Source organism: Poecilia reticulata, chromosome 16, assembly GCF_904066995.2.
Source record: "Poecilia reticulata chromosome 16, P_reticulata-male-v2, whole genome shotgun sequence".
Taxonomy (NCBI): Eukaryota; Metazoa; Chordata; class Actinopteri; order Cyprinodontiformes; family Poeciliidae; genus Poecilia; species Poecilia reticulata.
The window spans coordinates 20148101-20175765 of NC_088845.1; the positions used below are offsets into that span (position 1 = coordinate 20148101).

Consider the following 27665-nt stretch of genomic DNA (forward strand, 5'->3'; position numbering starts at 1 on the left):
CCTTGGGACAGCAAGTGCTGCTTACTTTGTTTTCACTATTAGGAGGCAGCTATGTCAAGCAACTTATTTTTCACATTACCAAGTCAGGAACATCTTTGAATGGAGTTCTGCTTTCTCTAGAATTCTTGCGTCTATTCAAAACCACAGGAAGACGTGAAGAGAAGTACAGCCTGAACATGTTCGTCAGCACACCCACAATATGTGCCACAATCTAATCTACTTGCATTCATAACATTTATTGTCCATAATTTGCAGTCGAGTTCAGAGTAACTGCATAAAATAAACAGTAAAAATGTGGATCTGCCAATTCTCTTCTACAGCACAACAGTTGTGTAAAACTGATGAAAATGGCAACATTGTATGTTTAGGAGGAAGTAAGAAAAAAACTAGCACTCTGAGGTGTGCTTTAATTTTGTGATCAAGAACTATAGAACTGCAAAGATTTTCTAACATGAAAGTTGCTTACATCTTGTAAACAGGGAAGGCAGTAAAAAGCACTGACCAGAGATGAAAAAGGCTCAAGCAGCCAGATGGCACAAATGAGCCTCCGATCTGCTCTGAGGCCCGGGGCTGAAGGAGCTCCTATGCTGCCTCAGCTCAGCATGGATCAGAGGGACTGTCCATGAAGGCCTTTAACTTCCCCCTCACCCTTTTCCTGGTCACTCCCTTCACACTGTCGAATTATAGTCCCACAGCCAATATTTAGCTTATTTAGCTTGTTGATGCCAATGCCACCTCCCCAGCAAAATAAAAAAGACACTGGCCATTACAGAGTAGTAGAATATCTGCAGCAGTCTAGTGCACACATTAAAAGACCTGAGCCTCAGAAAGAACAGCCTACTCTGACCTTTCCTGTAGAGGCGTTTAACATTGTCCAAGTTGTTGCTAAGTTGCTCCCTCAAGTACTTGCAGGTGCCCTTCTGCTCTTTGGAGTTTCCTGTATTAAGCTGGAAGTGATAACTCTCACACCATCCAGTGAAGCTCTCAATCAAGTCTCTGTCTTTCTCCTCCCCATCATCTGTAGTGCAGCCAAAAACACAGGAGTCATCTGACAACTTCAGAGCTGAAGCCAAAGTGTAAAAAGAGTGCAAGGAGAAACTGTGATAATTCAGTCCCTGGGGTGTGCCCTTGTTGCTCACCAGGTCCCCAGGTCTTGGTCTACCTGCATCACAGACAGGATGGTATAAGGAGTAGGAACAACATCATCCTCACTGTGATGTGTGGTTTACCTGGGTGGGCATAAGCTCTGAAGTAGCATCGTCCACAATGAAGTCGGCCTGCAAAGGATCCAGGCAGTCCCTCATCACAGGCCTGAGGTGCTGTAGAGCCAGTCTCCCAGCGGTCTTCGTTTGACGATAGTGCCACAGGCCTGAAGGGACTGCATTATCCCTTTTTGGAGCAGGGACAACACAGAACGTCTCCCAAATCTTCGGCACCTTCTTCAGCCTTGATGGCAGGTCAAAGAGATGTCGTAGCTCTTCTGTCAAATGCTCAGCTCACATCTCGGATGGATGTCGCCGGGTCCGGATTCTGGTCAGCTGTCATCTTACCTGGCTGGTTGATAAACAGAAATTAGTGAGGTTTTTTTTTTTCCCCCAAGAAGTGCGTCTTTATGGTAACATGTCACAGCCTTTTTCCCAGAAATTATGAACAACATAAACAGTTTGTGAGACAATTTGAACTAAATTGAGGAGGGTGATAAGATTCTGCTGAGGTTAATAAAACAGTATGAACCCAACTGTATCAATGCAAGCTTTTCTTCAAGGTTGACAGCCCTCACCCCCCCTCCATCGAACACACTGCACAAAGCAAAAAACACATACACACTGTTAAGATTGTACGCAAAATTGTTTCATTTTGTAATCTTCCATGTATGTCACATAATGAACCCAACAGTCAGGGCTGAACATCAAATGAACAGACAAGAAAAACACAATCTAAAATATCCTGTTTCCTGATGCTACTTCTGTGATGGGTGTTAGATATAAATATATCGTGTGTGTAAATCATTAAAAGTACCAATGGAATCAAAACAGGTCAGCAAATGGATAGCAAGAATTGCCAATAAATGCTTACAATGCTATTTACAATAGCATTTACAAATGTCTGTTTTCCGACATTCGGAAATGTTGGAAAACCTGCCGTTTTCCGACATTTCCGAAGCTCTCAGCGAAGGATCCTTGACTATTGGACAGATCATTATTCTTTTGAATCATCCGTCAGAAATATTACGAGAGGCAGCTGGTTTGTAGGTGAAATGTTCTTACCACTTCCAGATTATGGCTTACTGGAAAATTAAGAAGCTCAAAATTGTAACCAGTGTGTTTTGCAACAGTAAGACATTCTTATGTTTCCTTTGTTTTGACCAATTGTATCACTCTGTGCAGTACTTTGGTTTAAAAAAAGTTTGCAGGCCATCAGTTAATATCAAACCAGCTGGTATTGAAATCCACATGAAAAGTATTGTCCTATTATAGACTGAAGTCAAAATTCTAAATTTGACTTATGCAAATTCCTGTAACTCATTTAAATCAACACCATATTTTATCTTTTTAAATAGACAAGGTTTGGACTTTGGATTAATTTACACACCAAAAAGCAACAAACATTTCTTGTAACCAAAGTACTGCAAGAAGTAAAGCCACATCAAATCTTCAAAAGAAACAGGCTACAACGAAAACAGACCAGTGTGGAAATGGACCAAAAACTTTAATGTCAACACCTTGTTGGGTTCAACCAAGAACTAGTAATGTGTAAATTATAAATTGGCCAGAGTGAATTTTCAAACCAAGAAACCACAATAGTGGTGTGGGTGTCTGTAATAGTTAGCAAAATTCAAAGCTGTGGGTTCAATTTCAGCTTCCTATCCTCATGTTTGTGTGATCAGGGGCAACTGTGTGGGCCCATGTATGAAGTAATTGGTACAACTAGAAAAGTACTATATTAATTGAGTCAGTTCGAAAGTATGAGACTTTTTGGCACCATAATTATGAGCTAAAGCTTTACCATGTTTAACATGAGGAAAAGCAGTAAAATTACACGTTTCATATTGCATTTCAACATTTATTTGAGTAGCGTCATAATCGCACCTCACTGACAAGCAATATTTTCATACATGTTTCCCCCTGGATAATGTCATGGGACTTGTCAAAGATTGTTGGTTAGTGGTGAGGATTCAGGCACGGTGGGACACAGGTTGAGGTGCCATAATGATAGTCCTGGCAGCACAGGTGAGCAGTGAGGCAATTAACTCAAACACTGGTAGCACTAGAGACGCACAGAACTGGAACAGGACACACTACTTGCAAAAAAAACATAAGGATTCGGCAGGGAAACAGACACAGAGGGTAATCGGGAGAAATGTGGGGCAGCTGGAAACAATCAAAGGGCAGCCTAGGACAAGACGGGGACTAATTAACACAGAAAACCAAATCCTCACAGTACCTTACCTTCCTCCCCACACAAAGGGCAGCTACCAGATGCCCCAAGAAAAAAAACCATAACAAGGTGTGGGGAGCGCCAGAATACAAGATGAACACAAAAAAGCAAAATTAACTCAGTCAAAATAACCAATATGGTCGGAGCAGAGCCCGCTGTACAAGTCTGGTGGACGGCAGTATAGGAGGCAGACCCTTCGGGGAAGATCTGGGGGGTTAGCGACCCAGGAGACAAGTCCTTTGAAGGCGACGAAGGGCACATCTCCCATGTGTCCGGAGGCCAACTGGAGCCACCAGTGGCTCTGGACGACCGGTTGACAGCACAGGAATGTTTGCTACTGGCTCGTGAATGTTAACTGCTGGCTCGGGCAGGCTAGCCGCCTGCTCTGACTCGGGAACATTAGATTCAGGCAGAGCACTGGGAGACTTTGGGAGATAACATTTTGTTGCTTGCTTACCAGGGCTGGATGCCAGTTTACCTGGGCTGGATGCATCACTGGTCCTGGAGACAGAGGGGAGAAGGAGCTGTGGAGAAAGGCCGAGAATGGAAGGCAGGGATAAAGTAACAGCTGCTTGACAATGCCATGCCGCTTCCTCAAATCAAATCCAACAAGTCCAGGAAAGGGAGAGAACAGTCCCAGAGTACAATGAAACAATTTCTGGCTACCTCAAATCATCTTTAGACAGAAGGATTGAGCCACTGTATCAATAAACTCTTACTGTCCATTGAAAATGTTCATGTTCTTCTGGATCCATGATGTTACTTCTCTTTTCTTTACTTCTCCAAACATCACCAGTCTGGCCAGATCCTTCTGTAAAGAATTGTTGGTGAATAGTGAGGATTCAGACGCGGTGGGACCTAGGCTGAGGTGTTTTAATGATGATCACAAAGGTACATAAGTCCAGGCAGCACAAGTGAGCAATGAGACAAGGAACTCAGACACTGGAAACAAACACGACTGGAACAGGACACACGACTAAACAAGAAAACCATAACAAGGATCTGGCAGGAAAACACAGACACAGGTGAGTATAAATATACAGAGGGTAATTAGGGGAAACAAGGGACAGCTGGAAACAATCAAGGGGTAGACAACAACAACATAGGGACTAATTAACACACAGAAAACCAAATCTTCACAGGACTGATGAAAAATATTAAAAGTCCAAAAATTTGATCTCATGTTAAGCAATACTATATTTAATCACTCCACACCTGATGCTGGGTACACTGTGCTGACATTCAGGAAGTGAATCATAAGTGAATCACATTGTTGCAATTTTTTAGTACATCTGCTACATTTATTTTTTTCTCCATTGAAAAATATCATGGAAAAAGTACCCAAAAAGCAACATAATAATCCGCTTATGACGTGGGGAAAGTTTGATTGCAAACTGCAACAATTTCTGGCTTCAAGGTCTAAACTTTTGCTTTATAAGCACAAGACTCTCTCTCACCACACAATAGGACAGAGACATAATCTTTGGCTTCAAAACGTTCAAATCTTACAAGATTTAACTCCAGTTATATGTTAAAGAAACTTAAAGGTGAGTGGATCATTACTTTGAAGATTAAGAAGAATTCACTAAGGACATTTATATATTTATCTTAATCTTTATGTTGGTTCTTAGGCTTCTAGTCAGCTGATGATGGATCTGAAATTGTGGTTCTCAATTCTGATGGTTTGTGGTAAGTTTAATCTTAAAATGACAATTCATGAAATATCATCATTCTATCACTGTCTACTTGCTAACAAAGTATTCTTGTGTTTGTGCTTTTATTGCAGGGATGGCAGAATCTATAGGCTCAGACAAGGACTGGCACATATCTGTACCATCAAAAATCCCTGTTCTTCAAGGCTCATGTGTTGTCATTCCCTGTGAGTACGTTTACCCCAAGACAAGTAAAATATTTAAGACATGGTTGGGATACTGGAAGAGAGGAAATACAGTTGTCGCATCAAATTTCCACAATTTTAAACTAACGCGTGAGTTCCACCATCGAACCAGAATTAAAGGAGCCCTTGAAAGCGGCAACTGCACCTGGCAGCTGAATCACGTCAGAAAAACGGACACTGGTCCGTTTTACTTCAAAATTGAAATTCCACAATATAAAAGCTTCACTTTCTCAAACAATAAGGTGACCCTTGACATCTACCGTGAGTATATTAGAGACCTTTTCAGTAATTCTAAATAATTTACTTTAAGATTGTAAAACATGTTTAAATAACTATTTAACAAGCGATTTTGTGAAAATTGTTGACTGTACAGGAGTTCCTGAGCCTCCCATCATGTCTGTTGCAGTCCTTAATAAAGTGACTGCCACCTGCAAAGTTGCACATGTCTGTCCATCATCTCCTCCCAAACTCTTCTGGAGCCACTCAGGAATGATCAAAACAAAGTCAAAAAAGGAGAATAAATGGTTGTGGACAACAAAGTCGACCATCACCTTCACTCCTCAAGAAGCCGACTTCAACAAGCCTTTAAACTGCACAGTGAGATTCCACGGCAGGAAGACTACAAAGGGCTCTGTGCTTCTCACCAAGTAGAGGACTAAGTGAAACTACATATGCAGGATTAGAATACAGCAATATTTTTAGAGCTATCTGCCATAATGACAAAGTGATTTTCCAGAAAAGGGCCTGAATTAGTAAGACTACAAAAAAAAACATTTAGAGAGACCAAAAATGCTTATTGTTGCATGATTTGATTCATATCACCCGAGTTTAACTTTAAATCTTTTGAAAATGTGTTAGAGGCACAAAAGTTGAGATTCATGTTTTTTAAACTTTAATGATTTTCTAATAGGATTTATGGATGAATTTTGTTTTGCTCTCTTTCTTTTACTCTATCAACTGTAAGATCATCCATCCGTCCATTTTCTGTACTCTCTTGTCCCTTAGTGGAGGGCTGCTGGTTCCTATGTCCAGCTAAAGTTACAGAGATAGGCACACCCTGGACAGGTCGCCAGTCTGTTGCAGGGCATAAGATCATACATTGACTATTAAATTTATATCAAACTCTAATGTCCTCAAGTTGTCCTATTCTTTTGTATTAAAGCTTTCATCAAAGTGCTAAGATTATAATATTGGTGTTTTTTTTTATCTCTCAACTTTGGTCTCAATTATCTGGAGTGTTGGACTATTGGATTCACCCATTTGTGGTGAATAGACAACATGGGATATTTTATTTAGCACTTTAAATAGGCCACAAAAAACCTCCATCAACAGAGGAACTGGACAAAGAATGACAGTAGTAATAGTGTTATGCACTTTAAATCTACATTGTATGATTCACTGGGTAAATTTTGCTGCCAGCTAAATATTTTTTACAAGTGGGAGAGTCCCTTAGAAAGGAAATGTGGATATATGGGAACATTAACTTTTCTCTATTAAACAGAATATGACAGTGTTTCCTCTTTCTAAGATTGAGATAATGACCTGATGCACTATATTTAAGTTTGTTGTCAACTTCACTGTCAAAAAGAAAAGAAGGAAAGTAAAGTAAAAAATTACTATGCTGTTATTTTTGGCATTTTCTATGCTTTTGAATCACATGGCAAACACTGGTCATGCATAGCTCACCGTTTGTCACGATTAGTGGTTGCAGAGGTGTGGACCCAAATGGATATCATGAAATGAGTTTGATGATATCGAGAGAGTACAAAGTCCAGGCCGCACAGGTGAACAATGAAGCTAGAAACTCAAAACACTGGTAACTACATAAGAGAATGACACAACATACGAAAGGAAAGACAAGGATCCGACGGGAAACACAGAGTATATATACATGAGATAATCAGGAAAACGAGACAGTGAAGGGCAAGACACAGACAGAGACTAAGTTAACCAAAAACACACAGAAATCCACATCCTCATAGTCCCCTCTAGTGAGAAAATTTTAAGGTTACTATGATTAGTAGCTGAATCAATGCTTTAGCTTAGCGGTTCTCAATGTGGCCGGTACTGCCCCCCAGAGGGCAGCAGGGGGCGGTGGTGGAAATTTTTACAAAAGGGGGTCGCTGGAATGCCTTTGGGGGGCGTTTGGTCGAAGGTAAAGTTTACACCTTAAATGCACAACAATGCCAGTTTAGACTTTGAGCAACTTGGTAAAACTGTATTGTGTAACATTAAACCATGCTTGGCTGCAACGGTATAGATGGCAGCTCTTCTTCTATTCAGTGTTTGTTAGCTTCTGTTAGCTTCTTGGCGCAGCTCCGTTCTCACTGCTACTGGTAGATAAAATCACGATACCTTCACTGTGTATCCCTCTGAAAAATGAACCCATTTAAATAAAGAAATCAAGAAATCCCTCCATGGTTGATACCACGATAGGGAAAGTTTATTTTATAGCGTTAACACCGATGCTGTAAGTGGTCCGGTAAGAAACGGGGATGATAGAACAACACAGCACTTTAAAATTTCAATAATTAGAATACCGAAATTGTTTCCGTTTTTTTGAAATGTTTATGTCAGTCTGCATTTTCCCCATCGATACGCTTTCCGACCGCCCTGCACCCATCCACCCATCCATCCATTTCCTTCCGCTTATCCGGAGTCGGGTCGCGGGGGCAGCAGCTTCAGAAGGGAGGCCCAGACTTCCCTCTCCCCAGCCACTTCTTCCAGCTCCTCCCGGGGAATCCCAAGGCTTTCCCAGGCCAGCCGAGAGACATAATCCCTCCAGCGTGTCCTGGGTCTTCCCCGAGGCCTCCTCCCAGTGGGACATGCCCGGAAACCTCACCAGGGAGGCGTCCAGAAGGCATCCTTACCAGATGCCCGAGCCACCTTAACTGGCTCCTCTCGACGTGGAGGAGCAGCGGCTCTACTCTGAGTCCCTCCCGGATGACCGAGCTTCTCACCCTATCTCTAAGGGAGAACCCAGCCACCCTGCGGAGGAAACCCATTTTGGCCGCTTGTATCCGTGATCTCGTTCTTTCGGTCATGACCCAAAGCTCATGACCATAGATGAGGGTGGGAACGTAGATCGACCGGTAAATCGAGAGCTTCGCTTTTCGGCTCAGCTCTCTCTTCACCACGACGGACCGGTACAGCGCCCGCTTCACGGTAGACGCTGCCCCAATCCGCCAGTCGATCTCCCGCTCCCTTCTTCCCTCATTCGTGAACAAGATCCCCAGATACTTAAACTCTTCCACTTGAGGCAGGACGACCCCCCTGACCTGGAGAAGGCACTCTACCCTTTTCCACAAAACACATGTAGACTGGTTGGGCGAACTCCCATGCACCCTCCAGGACCCTGCTGAGGGTGTAGAGCTGGTCCAGTGTTCCATGACCAGTGCGAAAACCACACTGCTCTTCCTGAATCCGAGGTTCGACTATCCGACAGACCCTCCTCTCCAGGACCCCTGAATAGACCTTACCAGGGAGGCTTAAGAGTGTGACCCCCCTGTAATTGGAGCACACCCTCCGGTCCCCCTTTTTAAACAGGGGGACCACCACCCCAGTCTGCCAATCCAGGGGAACTGCCCCCGATGTCCATGCGATATTGCAGAGTCGTGTGAGCCAACACAACCCTGCAACATCCAGAGCCTTAAGGAACTCCGGGCGGATCTCATCCACCCCTGGGGCCCTGCCACTGAGGAGCTTTTTGACCTCGTCCCTAGAGATTGGAGAGCCCAACCCAGAGTCCCCAGGCTCAGCTTCCTCAACAGAAGGCATGTTGGTGGGATTGAGGAGGTCTTCGAAGTACTCTGCCCACCGGCCCACAACGTCCCGAGTTGAGGTCAGCAGCACACCATCCCCACTATAAACAGTGTTGGTGCTGCACTGCTTCCCCCTCCTGAGACGCCGGATGGTGGACCAGAATCGCCTCGAAGCCGTACGGAAGTCTGTCTCCATGGCCTCTCCAAACTCCTCCCATGCCCGAGTTTTTGCCTCAGCGACAACCCGAGCTGCATGCTGCTTCGCCCGTCGGTACCCATCAGCTTCTTCTGGATTCCCACAGGCCAAAAAGGCCCAATAGCATTCCTTCTTCAGCTTGACAGCATCCCTCACCAAAGGTGTCCACCAACGGGTTCGAGGGTTGCCGCCGCGACAGGGACCAACAACCTTGCAGCCGCAGCTCCGATAGGCCGCCTCGGCAATGGTGGTACGGAACATGGTCCACTCAGACTCAATGTCCTCCACCTCCCCCGGAACGTGTTCGAAGTTCTGCTGGAGATGAGAATTGAAGCTCCGTCTCACAGGGGACTCCGCCAGACGTTCCCAGCAGACCCTCACTACACGTTTGGGCCTGCCAGGTCTGACCGGCTTCCTCCCCCACCACCGGAGCCAACTCGCCACCAGGTAGTGGTCAGTGGACAGCTCCGCACCTCTCTTCACCCGAGTGTCCAAGACATACGGCCGCAAATCCAATGAGACGATGACAAAGTCAATCATCGAACTGCGGCCTAGGGCGTCCTGGTGCCAAGTGCACATATGGACGCCCTTATGCCTGAACATGGTGTTCGTGATGGACAATCCGTGACACCACTCGAGTTCAGATCAGGGAGGCCGTTCCTCCCAACCATGCCTCTCCAGGTCTCACTGTCATTGCCCATGTGAGCGTTGAAGTCCCCCAATAGAACAAGGGAGTCCCCAGGAGGGGCACTCTCCAGTACCCCTTCTAAGGACTCCAAGAAGGGTGGGTAATCCGAACTACTGTTTGGCCCGTAAGCAGAAACAACAGTCAGACCCCGTCCCCCCACCCGTAGGTGGAGGGAGGCTACCCTCTTGTTCACCGGGGTGAACCTCAACGTACAGGCGCCCAGATGGGGGGCAACAAGTATGCCCACTCCAGCCTGGCGCCTCTCACCGTGGGCAACTCCAGAGTGGAAGTACATTCAGCCCCTATCAAGGAGACTGGTTCCAGAACCAGAGCCATGTGTCGAGGTGAGGCCGACTATTTCTAGCCGGAACCTCTCAGCCTCGCACACTAGCTCCGGATCCTTCCCCACCGGAGAGGTGACGTTCCACGTCCCAAGAGCCAGCTTCTGCAGCCGAGGATCAGACCGCCAGGGTCCCCTCCCTCGGCTGCCGCCCATAGCACAATGCACCCGACCCCTTTGGCCCCTCTGACAGGTGGTGAGCCCATCAGAAGGGAAGCCCATCAGGAAGCCCATCTCACGTCTCCTCTTCGGGCTGAGCCGGGCCGGGCTCCGTGGGTAAAAACCCGGCCACCAGGCGCTCGCCATCGTGCCCCACCTCCAGACCTGGCTCCAGAGTGGGGCCCCGGTGACCCGCGTCTGGGCGAGGGAAAACAAAGTCCAAAGTTTGTGTTCATCATAAGGGGTCTTCGGGCTGCGCTTTGTCTGGTTCCTCACCTAGGACCTGTCTGCCTTGGGTGACCCTACCAGGGGCATAAAGCCCCAGACAGCATAGCTCCTAGGATCATTGGGACATTCAAACCCCTCCACCACGATAAGGTGGCAGTCCAAGGCACCTTAGGGGCTTAAAAAAAAAAAAGACTTGCACATTGCGCAAAACTCTGAAACAGGAGAAGCGGAACATAAAACGGAGCGACGAACTAGATGTGAATTATGGCAGAAAAACAGAGAATCCGATGCTGAACTGTGAAAAAAATCAATACATGATGTGAAACACATCATGACGATTAGGCGGCGCAGCAGGTGATGAGTGGAAATTACTGATGGTCAATAAAAGATCAAATAAATCTAGCCATAGGAAAGAAACTAAAGTGGACATAGCAATAAACCAAGAGAGGATAATACTAATCAAAGGAAACTAAATGGAAACAAAATGCAAGAATTAACTAAGAAACTAAAGTAAATACAGAAGAAGAAACTTGTATGGCAAGACCTTTGGAGCAATAATTAATACAGAGGACTGTATGGCAAGAATAAACAGACACTATTTCCAGATAAAAGGTAAAATAATATTGTTGAAGTGCCATGTCCTTGTTGAGACCACATCTAGTACTGAGAATAAATATATCTTACAGACCATAACAGTAAAGAACTGATCACTTATTTATGTTTTTAATTAGATTTGATATATTTATTTCTTCAATATTATTTTTCATGTCAGTGTTAATGTCATGAGGCTGATGACTCCATGACACTTTCAATTTGACTCATTAGGATTTGATTAAGAACCAGATTTGTTCTTTGTCATTTCTGTCCAGTAAAACTATTAATCTATAAATCAATATAAAGGTCTATATAAAGATATAATCCATGTTTCTGTCTCATATTTGTATGGCATTAAACGGACCTGGAACTTTTGCTTTTCCACTGAAAGCTCTGGGTTGCACAATAAATGCCATGTGTTGAAGTTTTATGGTTGATACTCTGATGTCCCATTCTCCTGGACATTCAGGAAGTGAAACATAAGGATACATGAACTGATTTTACATGATAAACATGTTATTCAAAGTCCACATTGCTGCAGATTTTTAGTACATCTGCTACATTTATTTATTTTTTTTCGAAAAATATCATGGAAAAAGTACCTAAAAAGCAACATAATAATCAACTTATGACGTGGGGAAAGTTTGATTGAAAACTGTAACAATTTCTGGCTTCAAGGTCTAAGCTTTTGCTTTATAAGCACAAGACTCTCTCTCACCACACAATAGGACAGAGACATAATTGTTGTCTTCAAAACATTCAAATCTTTCAAGAATTAATTTCAGTTATATGTTAAAGAAACTTCAGGGTGAGTGGATCATTACTTTGAAGATTAAGAAGATGTATCTGAAATTGTGGCTCTCAATTCTGATGGTTTGTGGTAAGCTTAGCCTTAAAATGACAATTCATGGATTATCATCTATTCTATTCTATCATTCTATTATTGTCCACTTGCTAAGAAAATATCCTTGTTTTTGTGTTTTTATTGCAGGGATGGCTGAATCTATAGGCTCGGGCAAGGACTGGCACATATCTGTACCATCAAAAATCCCTGTTCTTCAAGGCTCATGTGTTGTCATTCCCTGTAAGTACGTTTACCCCAAGAAGGCAAAAACATTGATGACATGGCGGGGATACTGGAAGAGAGGGAACACAGTTGTCGCAACAAATTTCCCCAATGTGAAACTAACGGATGAGTTCAACCATCGATCCAGAATTAAAGGATTCCTTGAAAGCGGCAACTGCACCTGGCAGCTGAATCACGTCAGAAAAACGGACACTGGTCCGTTTTACTTCAAAATTGAAATTCCACAATATAAAAGCTTCACTTTCTCAAACAATAAGGTGACCCTTGACATCTACCGTGAGTATATTAGAGACCTTTTCAGTAATTCTAAATCATTTACTTTAAGATTGTAAAACATGTTTAAATAACTATTTAACAAGCGATTTTGTGAAAATTGTTGATTGTACAGGAGTTCCTGAGCCTCCCATCATGTCTGTTGCAGTTCTTAATGAACTGACTGCCACCTGCAAAGTTACACATGCCTGTCCATCATCTCCTCCCAAACTCTTCTGGAGCCACACTGGAATGATCGAAACAAAGTCAAAAAAGAAGAATGAATTGTTGTGGACAACAATGTCGACCATCACCTTCACTCCTCAAGAAGCCGACTTCAACAAGCCTTTAAACTGCACAGTGAGATTCCATGGCAGGAAGACTACACACAGCTCTGTGCTTCTCATCAAGTAGAGGACCAAGTGAAACTACATATGCAGTATTAGATTGCAGCAATATTTTTAGAGCCACATACCTTAATGACCATGTGATTTTTTGCAGGAAAGGGCCTGAATTAGTAAAACTACAAAAAGAAGAAAAAACATTTAGAGATATGAGGCACAAAAGTTAGGATTCATTTTTTTTAAACTTTAATGATTTTCTACTAGGATTTATGGATTTTGGATTAATTTGTTTTTGTTTTTTTACTCTTCATCAACTGTAATGTCATACACTCTTAAATTTACATCATACTCCAAAGTCTTTAAGTGTTCCTATTCTTTTATATTAAAGCTTTCATCAAAATGCAAAATTATAACATCTCATTGTTTTTTGTTTTTTTTTATTTCTTAAATTTTGTCTCAATTATCTGGACTGTGTGATGTAGGGGACTGTTGTGACTGCGGCCTCACATTTGTGATGACTAGAGAACATGTGGGTATTTTATTTAGCTCTTCAAATAGGCCACAAAGAACTTCCACCAACAGAGGAACTGCACAAATAGTGACAGAAGTAATAGTGTTATGCACTTTAAATCTACATTGTATGATTCACTGGGTAAATTTTGCTGCCAGCTAAATATTTTTACAAGTGGGAGAGTCCCTTAGACAGGAAATGTGGATAAAATATATATGGAAACATTAACTTTTCTCTATTAAACAGAATATGATAGTCTTTCCTCTTTCAAAGATTGAGATAATGACCTGATGCGCTATAGTCCAGCTGTCAAAAAGAAAAGAATGGAAGCAAAATTAAAATGACTATGCTGTTATTTTTGACATTTTTTTATGCTTTTGAATCACAGCACACACTAGTTAGCTCACTATCATGATTAATGGTTGTAGAGGTGGCAACTGAGTTTGATGATTTAATGACAATATACAGAGAGTACAAAGTCCAGGCAGCAGAGGTGAACAATGAAGCTACAAACTCAAAACCCTGGCAATACTGGTAACTAGATAAGAGAATGACACAACATACGACAGGAAAGACAAGGATCCGACGGGGAAACACAGAGTATAAAAAAATGCATACGATAATCAGGAGAATGAGACACAGTCAGGGAACAATGAAGGGCAAGACACAGACACAGAGACCAAATTACCAAAAACACACAGAAATTCACATCTTCACAGTCCCCCCATCCAATGGTGGACATTAGCACCCGCCACTGGCCAAATGCGGGTAAAAAGTAGGAAGTTGCGTGTAAATTGGAGCAACGCACCCGCCACTGTGGCGGGTTGGCACTTTGAACAGAACAAAAAAAAAAAAAAGCTGCATTCAATTTGAATTTATGTCCAGAGGAGGACTGACCGTCTGGACTACAGACTGATGCATTTACCGTCCATATCTGGCGGCCCTACGCCGTCATAATTTGACAACAAAAAAAGTATATTACATATAATTTTTATCGACTGCGACAGCCCATTGGTTGATTTTATTGACGGACACTGGGCTTATCCAATGAAATCTCTCGGTTGTAATTGGCCCGCCCTCCTCTCTAATGTTATAAATAGAGTCATTTCAGCTAACGTTGCTGCTAACCGGAGTCTGAGAAAATTTAGGGCAGGGGTGTCCAAAGTCGGCCCTCATCTTGCATGTTTTAGTTCTCTCCCTGGTTTGACACACCTGCATCAAATGATGGCTCATTAGACGCCTAAGGAGAACATTGACTTGCTGAGGAGGTTGTTTCTACCACCAGGGAGAGAACTAAAACATGCAGGATGCCGGCCCTCGAGGACCGACTTTGGACACCCCTGACTTAGGGGATACGAGACGGGACGGGTCAGAAAAAATCCAACAAACGCTAACAAGCACATAAACCCATTCATGAAAAAGTGTTAAACTAACTGATATGTTTACCACGTAAACTTTGACCGCTGGAACAGATTCAGTAGCAAAGATGGAGGGAGAATTAGTGATTCGGGGGTTTTTATTATCGTCTTAGTAGGATGATTATGAGAAAGACCAGGGACAGATTGAGGAAGAGTTCAGATTTGCTGCTGCCCGGTAAGGAGTGAAAATGTTCATAAAGAAAAAAAATTAATGCAGACCGGAGGGCAGGTGAGAGAGAGAGAGAGAGAGAGAGAGAGAGAGAGAGAGAGAGAGAGAGAGAGAGAGAGAGAGAGTCTGGGAGAAATCAACACTAAGGTCCAGGCAGGGGTGAAAGTAGTTTTAAATTCTTGGGGGTACTATAACAAAAAATAAATAAATAAAATTATATATATATATATATATATATATATATATATATATATATATATATATATATATATTCTTTGTGTGCTTTGGAGTTTCTGTGCTAATAAATTTTTTTGCGAAGCAATAAAAGCTGGTACCTCTTGAATAATTGCTACAAAATAAAGCTGTATTTCCTCCCTCAGCCTGCAATGTTGACACCTTGAGATGTCATGACACCTAAATTCTGAACATCATGGCATGGAGTGCATCCCTTTTTTCAATGTCTGGCATTTAACTTCATTTTAGCTTTTAAACTGGTTATATTGATCCTGTGTACAAACAGAGGGATAATCAGTAGCCTAGCATCATGACCTGTTTGTTCTGAAGATCCAGCTTCCACGTCTCTTCCTAACATGTCGCCTCCTCACCCTGACTCTCATACTGATAGAAGGAACCACAGAGCTTTGTTAGGTTAAAGCTCATCTTCTGAAGTTGTGATATTTTTCCTCCAACAGGTTCCAGAGGAATCACCTCAAACCGGATGTTGGACTGGATTTTATTTCAATGTCATTTGTGAATATGTTGACCATATGTTGACCAAAAACAGGCAAACTAAGGTGGACAAGTTATGCATCCACAAAGAACTACTTAAATTAATAGTTATATTTACTTTATATGCATACGACATGTATGCATGTGGGCCACACTTGGCACACACGGATGTAACCAAGAGAGGCAAAGATTGTAGCACGAGTTCAGCTTTTATCCATTATCTATTCTGTACCCTCACTAAAGGTCACTGTATTCAGGTTGTCTGTTTACAAAGGTAAAATAACGGCGATCGACTCTAAACCTCTCCTACCTTTTGTCTCTGTCATTTAATCAACATGTTACCGTGGCAACCGCCTGCACCCCACAAACCCAGCAGAGATTCTGGGTATATATATATATGCTTCTTTGTGTGCTTTGGAGTTTCTGTGCTGATTAAATTTTTGCAAAGTGATAAAAGCTGGGTAGCTCTTGAATTGCTACAAAATAAATCTGTATGTCCTCCCTCAGCCCACTGGCTGCAATGTTGACACCTTGAGATGCCATGAGACCTAAATCTTGAACATCATGGCATGGAGTGCATCCCAGTTTTCCTTGTCTGGCATATAATAATTCATTTTAGCTTTTAAACTGGTTATATTGATCCTGTGTCCAGACAGAGGGGTAATCAGTAGCCCAGCATCATGACCTGTTCTGAAGATCCTGCAGCTTCCACTTCTCTTCCTAACATGTCGCCTCCTCACCCTGACTCTCATACTGATAGGAGGAACCACAGAGCTCTGTTAGGTTAAAGCTCATCTTCTGAAGTTGGGATATTTTTCCTCCACCAAGTTCCAGAGGAATCAACTCAAACCAGATGTTGGACTGGATTTTATTTCAATGTCATTTGTGAATGTTAGAGCCACATTTTCAACAGTGGAGCTATAAAGGTTGAAAAAGGTTATTATTTTGGAGAAAGTATCATCAACATCAATATAATAAGAGGCAAAAATCAAAATTGTTTAATAAAGGACAAGCCTCTCAGACTCTGAGTCCAACAGTACCAAACTATTTTTTATATTAGACAATTTAATTTCACATAATTATCGCGGTAGAAGCCATTTGCTTGTTAAATACCCAATGAGACATATTTACCGTGTTTGATGTTTGTTGTAAATGACGTATACTCGCAAAGAACGAGGTAATTAGTCCAAGTATGTCATTGATTGAACGTTCAGAAACTACAGCGGCTGTGATGCACCAAGGCAAAGGTAAAAAAAGGTAAAACAACCCGAACAGGTGATCAACTCTAAACCACTCACACCTTTTTATTCTGAGTCTCTCTCTGTCATTTAAACACACCCTCCTGCTCTGGTAACCTCCTGCGCTTCACAAGCCGACCCGAGATTATGTTAAAAACATAACATTCAGTCCGTTACGATATTAGGTTTGGAGTTTTGGCTACAAAGAGTTGTAGCCAAAATGTGGAAATGTTAAACATCTGATTGCCAGAATGTTAGGGTTGTTTAGTTAAAGTTTGCTGTAGTAATTATTTCAAATGAACTTATTGCACTACAACCCTGTCAAGGTGTCCATGCTTTATGTTAAATTATTATGTATAAGTACATGTGTATGGTAAACTTATTGTCAGTAAATCGGTTTTCATAGTGTTAAGAATAAATCATATATTTTATATAATTTGCTTGCACTGGCGGGGTCTGTAATGGAAAGAAAAAAACAGTGGCTGGTGAAATGTTCGAGTGGCCGGTAAAAATTTTTCTCTACCAGCCACTATGGATGGTGGAGAAAATTTTTAATTTCCACCCCTTTCCCCACCACTGGGAAGACAGCCTGGAGGTCGGAGGACCTGGTGGTTGGCTCAGTAGGGTGGTTAGAGCCATGAGGGTCAGCTCGGAGGCAGGCTAGAACGCCGGCAGATGGCTCTGGACAGCTGGACGACAGTACAGGTATGTTAACTACCGGGTCGTGGGTGTTAGCTGCTGACACTAGATCTGTGACGTTAGCTTAGCACTGGAAGATTTGGGAAGAGCACTGGGAGACTCGGGCAGAGCACTGGGAAGTGTCAGAAAATTTCTTTGCCCGGTTACTGAGGCCAGATGTCTGCTTAGCAGGGCCTGGAGACGGAGGAGAAAAGGAGCTGTGGAGGTGCCATTATGATAGTTTTTAATGATGACCACAAAAGTACAGAAGCCCAGGCAGCACAGGTGATCAATGAGACAAGGAACTCAGACACTGGTAGCACTGAAAACACACATGACTGGAACAGGACAAATGACTAACGAGAAAACCATAAAACCTGCAGACACAGGTGAGTATAAATATACGGAGGGTAATCATGGGAAAAGAGGGACAGCTGTAAACAATCAAGGGGTAGACAACAACAACATAGGGACTAATTAACACACAGAAAACCAAATCTTCACAGGACTGATGAAAAATATTAACAGTCCAAAGATTTGCTCTCATGTCAAGCAGTACTCCACACCTGATGCTGGGTACACTGTGCTGACTTTCAGGAAGTGATTCATAATGATACCTGAACTGATTTTACACGATAACCATTTTATTCTAAAACCACATTGTTGCAGATTTTTAGTACATCTGCTACATTTACTTTTTTCTACATTTAAAAATATCATGGAAAAAGTACCCAAAAAGCTACATAATCAGTTTATGATGTGGGGAAAGTTTGATTGCAAACTGTAACAATTTCTGGCTTCAAGGTCTAAGCTTTTGCTTTACAAGCACAAGACTCACTCTCACCACACAATAGCAACATTTCTTTCCACATTTTTCCACATGGGTAATGTCATGGGACAGATGAAAAATATTAAAAGTCCAAAGGTTTGATCTGATATCAAGCATCAGATCAAACCTGATGCTTGACATCAGGGTACACATCCATCAGGTGTGGATGTGTACCCAGCATCCACACCTGATGCTAGGTACACTGTGCTGACTTTCAGGAAGTCATTCATAACGATACCTGAACTGATTTACACAATAACCCTTTTATTCAAAGACCACATTGTTGCAGATTTTTAGTACATCCGCTACATTTACTTTTTTCTCCATCCAAAATTTGTTCCTGGAAAATGTACAAAAAAGCTACATAATAATCAGCTTAAGACATGGGGAAAGTTTGATTGTTACAATTTATGGCTTCAAGGTCTAAACTTTTGCTTTATAAGCACAAGACTCCCTCTCACCACACAATAGGACAGAGACATAATCTTTGGCTGCAAAACGTTGAAATCTTACAAGATTTAATTTCAGTTATATGTTAAAGAAACTTCAAGGTGAGTGGATCATTACTTTGAAGATTAAGAAGAATTCACTAAAGATTTTTATATCTTTATTTTAATCTTTATGCTTTTTTTAATTTAGACTTCTAGTCAACTGATGATGGATCTGAAGTTATGGCTCTCAATTCTGATGGTTTGTGGTAAGCTTAGCATAAAAATGACAATTCATGAAATATAGTCATTCCATCACTGTCTACTTGCTGAAAAAGTAGTTTGTGCTTTATTGCAGAGATGGTTGAATCTATGGACCCAGGCCAGAAGTGGCTCATATCTGTACCCCCAATAATCTCTGTTCTTGAAAGCACATGTGTGGTCATTCCCTGTATGTATGATTACCCCAAGAGAGGTCACCTGTGGGAAAAGAGGCCGGCATACTGGAGAAGAGGTGACGAGATTGTTGCATCAAATGACCCCAAATTCAAAGTAGTGCAGGAGTACAATGGGCGATCTGCAATTACGGGAACCATTGAAAGAAGCATCTGCACCTGGCAGCTGGATGACGTCAGAGAAACCGACAGTGGTCCGTTTTACTTTACTATTGAAATTCCAAAATTTACAAAGTTCGTCTTTTCAAAAGATACGGTGGCCCTTAATGTCTTCCGTGAGTATATTAGAGACCTTTTCAGTAATTCCAAACCATTTACTTTAAGATAGTAAAACATGTTTAAATAACTATTTAACAAGTCATTTTGTGAAAATTGTTGATTGTACAGGAGTTCCTGAGCCTCCAGTGATGACTATAGAAGTAAGTAATAAAGTGACTGCCACCTGCACAGTTACTCACGTCTGTCCAACATCTCCTCCCAAATTCTCCTGGAGTCACCCCGGAATGACCGAAACGAGTACAAAATTGGGCAATGGGTGGTTAACAACGTCGACCCTCACCTTCACCCCTGAAGAAGCCGACTTCAACAAGCCTTTAAACTGCAAGGTGAATTTCAATGACAAGAAGACTACAGAGGGCTCTATGCTTCTCGTCAAGAAGAGTACCTAGTTAAACTAAGTATGGAATACTAAATTAAAGCAATATTTTTAGAGCTATCTGCCATAATGACAAAGTGATTTTGCAGAAAACGCTTTGATTTAGTAAAACTTAAAAAAAAAAATCTACATTTAGAGAGAGAGAAGAAATTCTTGTTGCATGCTTTGATTCATATCACCTTTTGAATTGATTTTTACCTAAATCTTTTAATAATGTGTTAGAGGCACAAAAGTTAAGATTCTTTACCTTTGATGATTTTCTAATAGGATTTATGGATTTATCTTGTTACGCTGTTTTTCTTTCTTTTACTCTTTATCAACTGTAAAATCATACACTGACTATTAAATTTACATCATACTCCAATCTCCTGAAGTTGTCCTATTCTTTTGTTTTAAACGTGCAATATGTAACTTTTGTATGTTCATATTTGTTAAAAATTCACTATACTGGGCTGTTGTGGTGGCGCAGGTTCAAAGCATGACCCACGTATTGAAGCCCTAGTCCTCATGGCGGTGGCCACAGGTTCGATTCCTGGCCTGGCGACATTTGCCCCATGTGTTCCCCTCGCTGATTGCCCTCCTTCCTGTTGAACTACTTTCAAATAAAGGGTCACTAGACCCAACAAAACCTTTTAAAAAATTCACTATACTATGAAAGTTGATCATGAGAGAGATAATCTGTGGAAAAAAAAACAAGTCCTCCTGCCTAGTCCTTGTGCCCCCATTTAACATTTATAAAGAGTCCTTTTAAATAGGCTGGAAGAGTTTCTCTTGACCTCCGATAATCAATTCGGTTTTAAACCCAAGCTTGGCACAGACATGTGTATTTTTGCACTACAGGAGATTTTAGACTTGTATAATTTGCACAACACTACAGTATTTATGTGTTTTATTGATGCCTCTAAAGCATTTGATCGTGTGAATCACCAAAAACTGTTCGGCAAGTTAGAAAGCAGAGGTGTACCCAAATATCTAATTAGAATTCTGGTCTACTGGTATGGTCATCAATCAATGTTTGTAAAATGGGCCAACACAATGTCTGATTCGTTTAAAGTTGGTAACGGAGTAAGGCAGGGAAGTTTACTGTCCCCTTACCTTTTTAACATCTACATGGATGAACTATCAACGCGCCTGAATTGTTGTAAAACAGGCTGTATAGTTGGTGACCGCATAATCAATCACATAATGTATGCAGATGATTTGGTAATCTTAAGTCCATATAGTGCTGGCCTTCAACAACTATTAAGGGTCTGTTCCCAATATGGTTGTGACTTTGACATCAAATATAATGCTAAGAAAAGCAATGTTATGATTGTTAGAAGTAGGGCAGATAAGCATCTGATAACCCCTGACTTCTCTTTATCTGGCATTGTCCTCAACAGATGCAATGAAATTAAATATTTGGGACATTACATAACTGATGACCTGTCTGATGATTGTGACATTCGTAGGCAGTATTGTATGATGTATGCACAAGCTAATACTTTGGTCAGAAAGTTTAGTATGTGTTCATCCTCTGTGAAGATAGCTCTTTTTAAAGCTTTTTGCACTTCACTTTACACGGCCCATCTGTGGCGAAGATACAACAACAGTAGCCGGCAGAAACTTTATGTGGCCTACAATGACGGCATGAGGTTCCTACTCAGAGTGCCTAGATGGAGCAGTGCTAGCCATATGTTTGTACACAATGATGTTCCCACATGTGCAGCTGTGCTCAGGAATCTCATGTATAGATGTATGTGTAGATTTTCTGTGTCATGCAATAATATAATTGCAATTTTAGTAAATCCTGTTTTTAGTACAGTGAGATTTTTCTCAAGATTGTGGAAACATTGGTGTCATCATTTATTTGTGACTCAGTGAATGTCATGTTTTTTTAATTTTTAAATTTTTTATTTTATTATTTTTCTCTTATTTTGTTTTTACCTTTTTTATGGACCTTTTTGGTCTGGAATAAAGATTGATTGATTGATTGATTGATTGATTGATTGATTGATTGATTGATTGATTGATTGATTGAAAACATATTCCGCTCCTGAAGCAAAACCAGCCTCCTCAGAGTCGGGAGGCGTGTCTTTGCTTATGTGTGTACGTCCAGTCGTTCTACCAGAAGCTAGCGGTGTGCAGCTGTGTGGAGCTGACACCCCACCCACGTAAAAAAATTCTGCAAATAGTCTGAATGGTTAGTGCTCTGTTTGTGCAGTTAAAATTTTCGTATGTGCAGTTTTAGTTGAGATATTAAAAATGATTTTTTTTAGGTCATCCAGAGTTCACCATCCCCCCATATTGCTCCAAAACAAACCAAAGTGGGCTACTTCGTTAGTGCTCCGTTTGTGCAGGTTTGTGCAGTTAAAACTGTCGTTTGTGCAGCTTTCGTTCTTTAAATATTAAAAGTTATAATTTTGGCCAATGACGTCACCGTCACCCCATCACGCCCGATGGTTCACTTAGGAACTGTCAACAAATTACCAAACCAAACATTCCCGTCAAACGTTAATAAATGACGTGAATTGTAACCGACTAACTAATTGTAAGTGCTAATTCATGTTTTTACATGAGACAAAATAGCATCTATTAAATTTTAAAGTCTTATACATTATTGTCAATAATTTTAATATTAAATAATATAGTATTTTCTTCAATAGCTTCCAAGTCATGTGAAGTATTAACTCAAAATCACTTTGAAATATTTATACTAGTCTTTACAAATGAGGCACAGTCATTTGTTTTCCATTTTAATCCTTTTGTATTTTCTGTTTTTAGCAATTTTCTTTGTCAAAATTTAGTATGTTTTTGTAATAGCTTCCAGGTCTTGTGACTTATTGATTAAAAATCAGTGTGAAATTGTTCTACCATTCTGTATAGATGAGGCATACTCATTTATATACAATTTGAGTCCTTTTTATAATTTGTAGGTATTTTTATATTATCTTCTAGGTCAATCAATCCAATTTTATCTGTACAACACATTTCAGCAGCAAGGCATTTCAAAGTGCTTTACATAATAAAAACACGAAAACAGAGTTAAGCAACATAGAATAATCAAAACATTACATAAAGTCAAGAGCTATCATTAAATTTGTAAATGATTATGTTTCAAATACAACTCTGAACAGGCGGGTTTTTAGTCGAGATTTAAAGTACGTCAATGTTTCAGCTGTTTTACAGTTTTCTGGAAGTTTGTTCCAAATTTGTGGTGCATGGAAGTTGAATGCTGCTTCTCCTTGTTTGGTTCTGGTTCTGGATGCAGAGCAGAACCAGAAGACCTGAGGGGTCTGGAAGGTTGATATAACAGCAGATCTTTAATGTATTGTGGTGCTAAACCGTTCAGTGATTTATAAACCAACAACAATATTTTTCTATTCTATCCTCTGAGTTACAGGGAGCCAGTGTAGGGACTTTAAAACTGATGTTATGTTCTCTATCTTCCTGGTTTTAGTGAGAACATGAGCAGGAGTTCTCAATAAACTGTGACCGAATTACTCAAAATCAGTGTAAAATGGTTTTAGTAGAGTGAAGAGATGAGGATACGCTCATTTTGACCCATTTTATTATTTTTTAGGCAATTTTATATTTAAAACATACATTTCCTAATTTTTCTTCACCTCTCCATAGGCTGCCACCTTATCGTGATGAAAGGGTTTGAGTGTTGAAGTGACTCAGGGAGTTATGCTGTCAGGGGCTTCATACCCTTTGTAAGGTCACCCAATGCTAGAGGTCCTAGGTGATGAACCAGACAAAGCAGCCCAAAGACCCTTTATGAAGAGCACAATCAATGGATAGTGTCCCCTCACCTGGACGCAGGTCACCAGAGCACCACCCTGGAGCTGGGCCTGGAGTTGGTGCTCCGTGGCAAGCACCTGGTGCCAAAACACATGGAGTCTGGCCAGGGTCAGCCCAAAGTGGGTTCACCTTCCCATGGGCTCACCACCTGTGGGAGGGGCCAAAAGAGCTGGGTGCAATGTGAGATGTTAGAAGGGCTAGGGAGGGGACCTTGGCCATCTGACCCTGGGCGATAGACGTTTTATCACTGGGCATTGAATGTCACTTTTCTGGTGGGAGCCTGACCTGGTGTGTGAAGTTGAGAGGTTCTAACTAGAAATAGTTAGTCTCATCTCATCGCATGGCTCGAGATAAGAGCCATGCGTTAATTAATGAAACATTAATTAACAATCTGATATGTAGTGAGAAAATGTCATGTTTCAGTTGGCTGTGTTTCTATGACTTTGTATTTTTATGGTGTAAAGCTCTTTGAAATGCCTTGTTGTTGAAATGTGATATATAAATAAAATTTGATTTGATTTTTTGATTTGGGGGTTTTCTGTCCAAGGTCACATTTTGCGCAACCAGGGTTTTGAAGGGATCCATTTTGGTGGCCTTGGAATCACGCCTCTGCTTTTGGCAGATGATGTGGCCCTTCTGGCTTCATCAGGTAGTGATCTACAGCTTTACTGGAGCAGTAGGCAGCCGAGTGTGAAGCGGCCAGGAGGAGGATCAGTACCTCCAGATCCAAGGCCATGGTCTTTGAGCTTGAAAAGGGTAGAGTGCCTTATTTGAGTCAGGGAAGATTGTCCTGACCCAAGTGGAGGAGTTTAAGCATCTTAGGATCTTGTTCATTGTTGGAGTTCATTTATTTCCGTCTCTGTTCACCACCCTTGTTCGTTAACCAGTTTCAGGACCCAACCAGAACCACTCATTGTAAATGACCTTGAGAAATAATGAGATTTGAGATAAAAATAAGCTTTAATGCTAAAAATTGATCAAATTTCACAATCCATACATATCATCCAAATGGAACATCATGCTTCTTAGGTTACATTCATCGTCCAGCTCTGGTGCAGTGACAAGAAGCCAAGTGAGGCAAAGACTGTAGCAAGTTTAGCTTTTTATTTATCTCTGCAATCTGGACCCTCCCTAAAGGGTACTCTAATCAGTTTCAGTCTGTTTACATATGACTGCCAGCAGTCACATATAAGCATGGTTATGTATGCTGCAGCGTGTTGAGCAGATGAAAGAGGCTAAAAGTGATAGAGGAAAATACAGAATCCATAACATCAAGAATGAGGGGGAAAATGGAACAGGAGATCAATAGACGGATTGGTGCGGCGTCTGCAGTAAAGTGGGCGCTGGACCAGTCTGTCGTGGTGAAGAGACAGCTGGATCAAAAAGCAAAGGTCTCCATTTGCCAGTCGATCTACATCCCTACCTTCATCTATGGCATAGGTTTAAGGGTCTTGACTGAAAGAACAAAATCACAAACGCAAGCGGCCAAAATTATTTTTTCCATAAGGTGTCTGGGCTCTCCCTTAGTGATAGGATGAGAAGCTCAGTTATCCAGGAGGGAGAGTAGAGCCGCTGATTTTTCACTTCGAGAGGAGCCAGCCGAGGTGGGTCAGGCATCAGATTAGGATGCCTCCTTGACTACTCCCTAGTGTGGTCTTTTGGGCACGTCCTACCAGAAGGAGGCCCACAGGAAGACCCAGGACATGCTGGAGGGACTATGTTTCTTGGCTGGCCTGGGAATGCATTGGGATCCCCCTGGAGGAGCTGGAAGAAGTGGCTGGGGAGAGGGAAGTCTGGGCCTCTGATGACCCCACAACCCGACTGCGGACAAGGGGAAGATGATTAAATGATTGATTGATTTTTCTTCAATAGCTTATGGGTCATGAGACCCATGAGTTAATTGGGTCTTGTTAACTCAAAATCAATGTGAAATTATACTACCACCTAGATAGGTGGTGCACACTCATTCTTATTCCATTTAACCCTTTTTATTCCTTGTCAGTGGGTCACATAAAATTTAAGCTATTAATCACCAATCATATTTTTTAATTTGTAGATTTAAATTATGTAAAAAAATTGAAAAAGATCTAAAATGGAGAAAAAATGAGGGTGCCTCATCTCTAATGATTTGTAAAACAATTTCAAAGTGGTTTTAAATGAATAGGACACATGTCTTAGAAGCTATTACAAAAACATACTAAATTTTGACAAAGAAAATTGCTAAAAAATACAAAAAGATTAAAATGGAAAAAAAAATGACTGAAATAATTATACTAGTCTGCACAAAGAGATTTTGAGTTAATACTTCACATGACTTGGAAGCTATTGAAGAAAATACTATATCATTTAATATTAAAATTATTGAAAATAATGTATATGACTAAAATTTAATAGACGCTATTTTGTCTCATGTAAAAGCATGAATTAGCACTAACAAGTCGGTTACAATTCAAGTCATTTATTAACATTTGACAGGAATGTTTGGTTCGGTAATTTGTTGACAGTTCCTAAGTGAACCTTCAGGCGTGATGGGGTGACGGTGACGCCATCGGCCAAAATTATAACTTTTAATATCTCAAAGACGAAAGCTGCACAAACGACAGTTTTAACTTCACAAACCTGCACAAACGGAGCACTACTTTGGTTTGTTTTGGAGCAATATGAACTCTGGATGACCTAAAAAATAATTTTTAATATCTCAAACTAAAACTGCACAAACGAAAATTTTAACTACACAAACGGAGCACTAACCATTCAGACTATTAGCAGAATTTTTTGACGTGGGTGGGGTGTCAGCTTCACACATCTGCGGTGTGCCGTTTTTGTGCTAATGGCGGAGAAACAAAACTTTACAGGGAAACGTCTAAGTTCTGGAGTAGTACCTGGTCCAAAAATCAAAACGAAAGACTCAACGAAAAGTAAGCCAACAGAGAATTAGACCAAGCCCGAAATAAAAACGAGGCTAAATATCAGAGCAACGCTTAATGTTTGAGGGAGTAATGCTCTCAAAGGATTCAAAACCGATCCACAGTTAGCGGATCATTTTAACATTACCTGCTAACACAACCTCGGCATAAATATTGTCTCTTTGACTACTATTATTTGATCCGACTTATTTTTTGGTTAAGAATTAAATGCATTTAGATTTGGTAAAATTATTTTCTTATGGGCTGATGGGAAATGAGAACAGTCCCACAATGCAATGAAACAATTTCTGGATACCTCAAATCATCTTTAGACAGAGCAGGGTTGAGCCACTGTATCAATGAACTCTTACCGTCCATTGAAAATGTTCATGTTCTTCTGGATCCATGATGTTACTTCTCTTTTCTTTACTTCTCCAAACATCACCGTTCTGGCCAGATCCTTCTGTAAAGAATTATTGGTTAATGATGAGGATTCAGACGCGGTGGGACCTAGGCTGAGGTGTTTTAATGATGATCACAAAGGTACAGAAGCCCAGGCAGCACAGGTGAGCAATGAGACAAGGAACTCAGACACTTGTAGCACTGGAAACACAAACACGACTGGAACAGGACACACGACTAAACAAGAAAACCATAACAAGGATCTGGCAGGGAAACATAGACACAGGTGAGTATAAATATACAGAGGGTAAATAGGGGAAACAAGGGACAGCTGGAAACAATCAAGGGGTAGACAACAACAACATAGGGACTAATTAACACACAGAAAACCAAATCTTCACAGGACTGATGAAAAATATTAAAAGTCCAAAGATTTGATCTCATGTCAAGCAGTACTCCACACCTTCCAGGTCTAAACAT

The 27665-nt window shown here is 41.2% G+C and overlaps 4 long non-coding RNA genes across 9 annotated transcripts; 3 read left to right on the forward strand and 1 right to left on the reverse strand.

Moving 5' to 3' along the window:
• Window positions 1-387: 387 nt before the first annotated feature.
• On the reverse strand, window positions 388-27665 carry LOC103478496 (uncharacterized). Of its 6 annotated transcripts, none has more exons than XR_014091461.1 (5): window positions 27155-27665; window positions 3896-3939; window positions 1740-1799; window positions 1230-1554; window positions 388-1162 (listed from the first exon to the last, which is right to left on the reverse strand). It is a non-coding gene; the product is annotated as an uncharacterized LOC103478496 (long non-coding RNA). The 6 variants fall into 6 exon arrangements; XR_014091458.1 differs by having other exon boundaries at window positions 3896-3962; XR_014091462.1 differs by having other exon boundaries at window positions 3917-4104; window positions 27100-27172.
• On the forward strand, window positions 4876-6515 carry LOC103478497 (uncharacterized). Its single transcript, XR_535814.3, has 4 exons — window positions 4876-4985; window positions 5070-5127; window positions 5225-5596; window positions 5709-6515. It is a non-coding gene; the product is annotated as an uncharacterized LOC103478497 (long non-coding RNA).
• On the forward strand, window positions 12007-13391 carry LOC103478499 (uncharacterized). Its single transcript, XR_014091457.1, has 3 exons — window positions 12007-12181; window positions 12293-12664; window positions 12777-13391. It is a non-coding gene; the product is annotated as an uncharacterized LOC103478499 (long non-coding RNA).
• On the forward strand, window positions 18997-20458 carry LOC103478501 (uncharacterized). The gene is made up of 4 exons (XR_014091448.1): window positions 18997-19107; window positions 19196-19253; window positions 19343-19714; window positions 19827-20458. It is a non-coding gene; the product is annotated as an uncharacterized LOC103478501 (long non-coding RNA).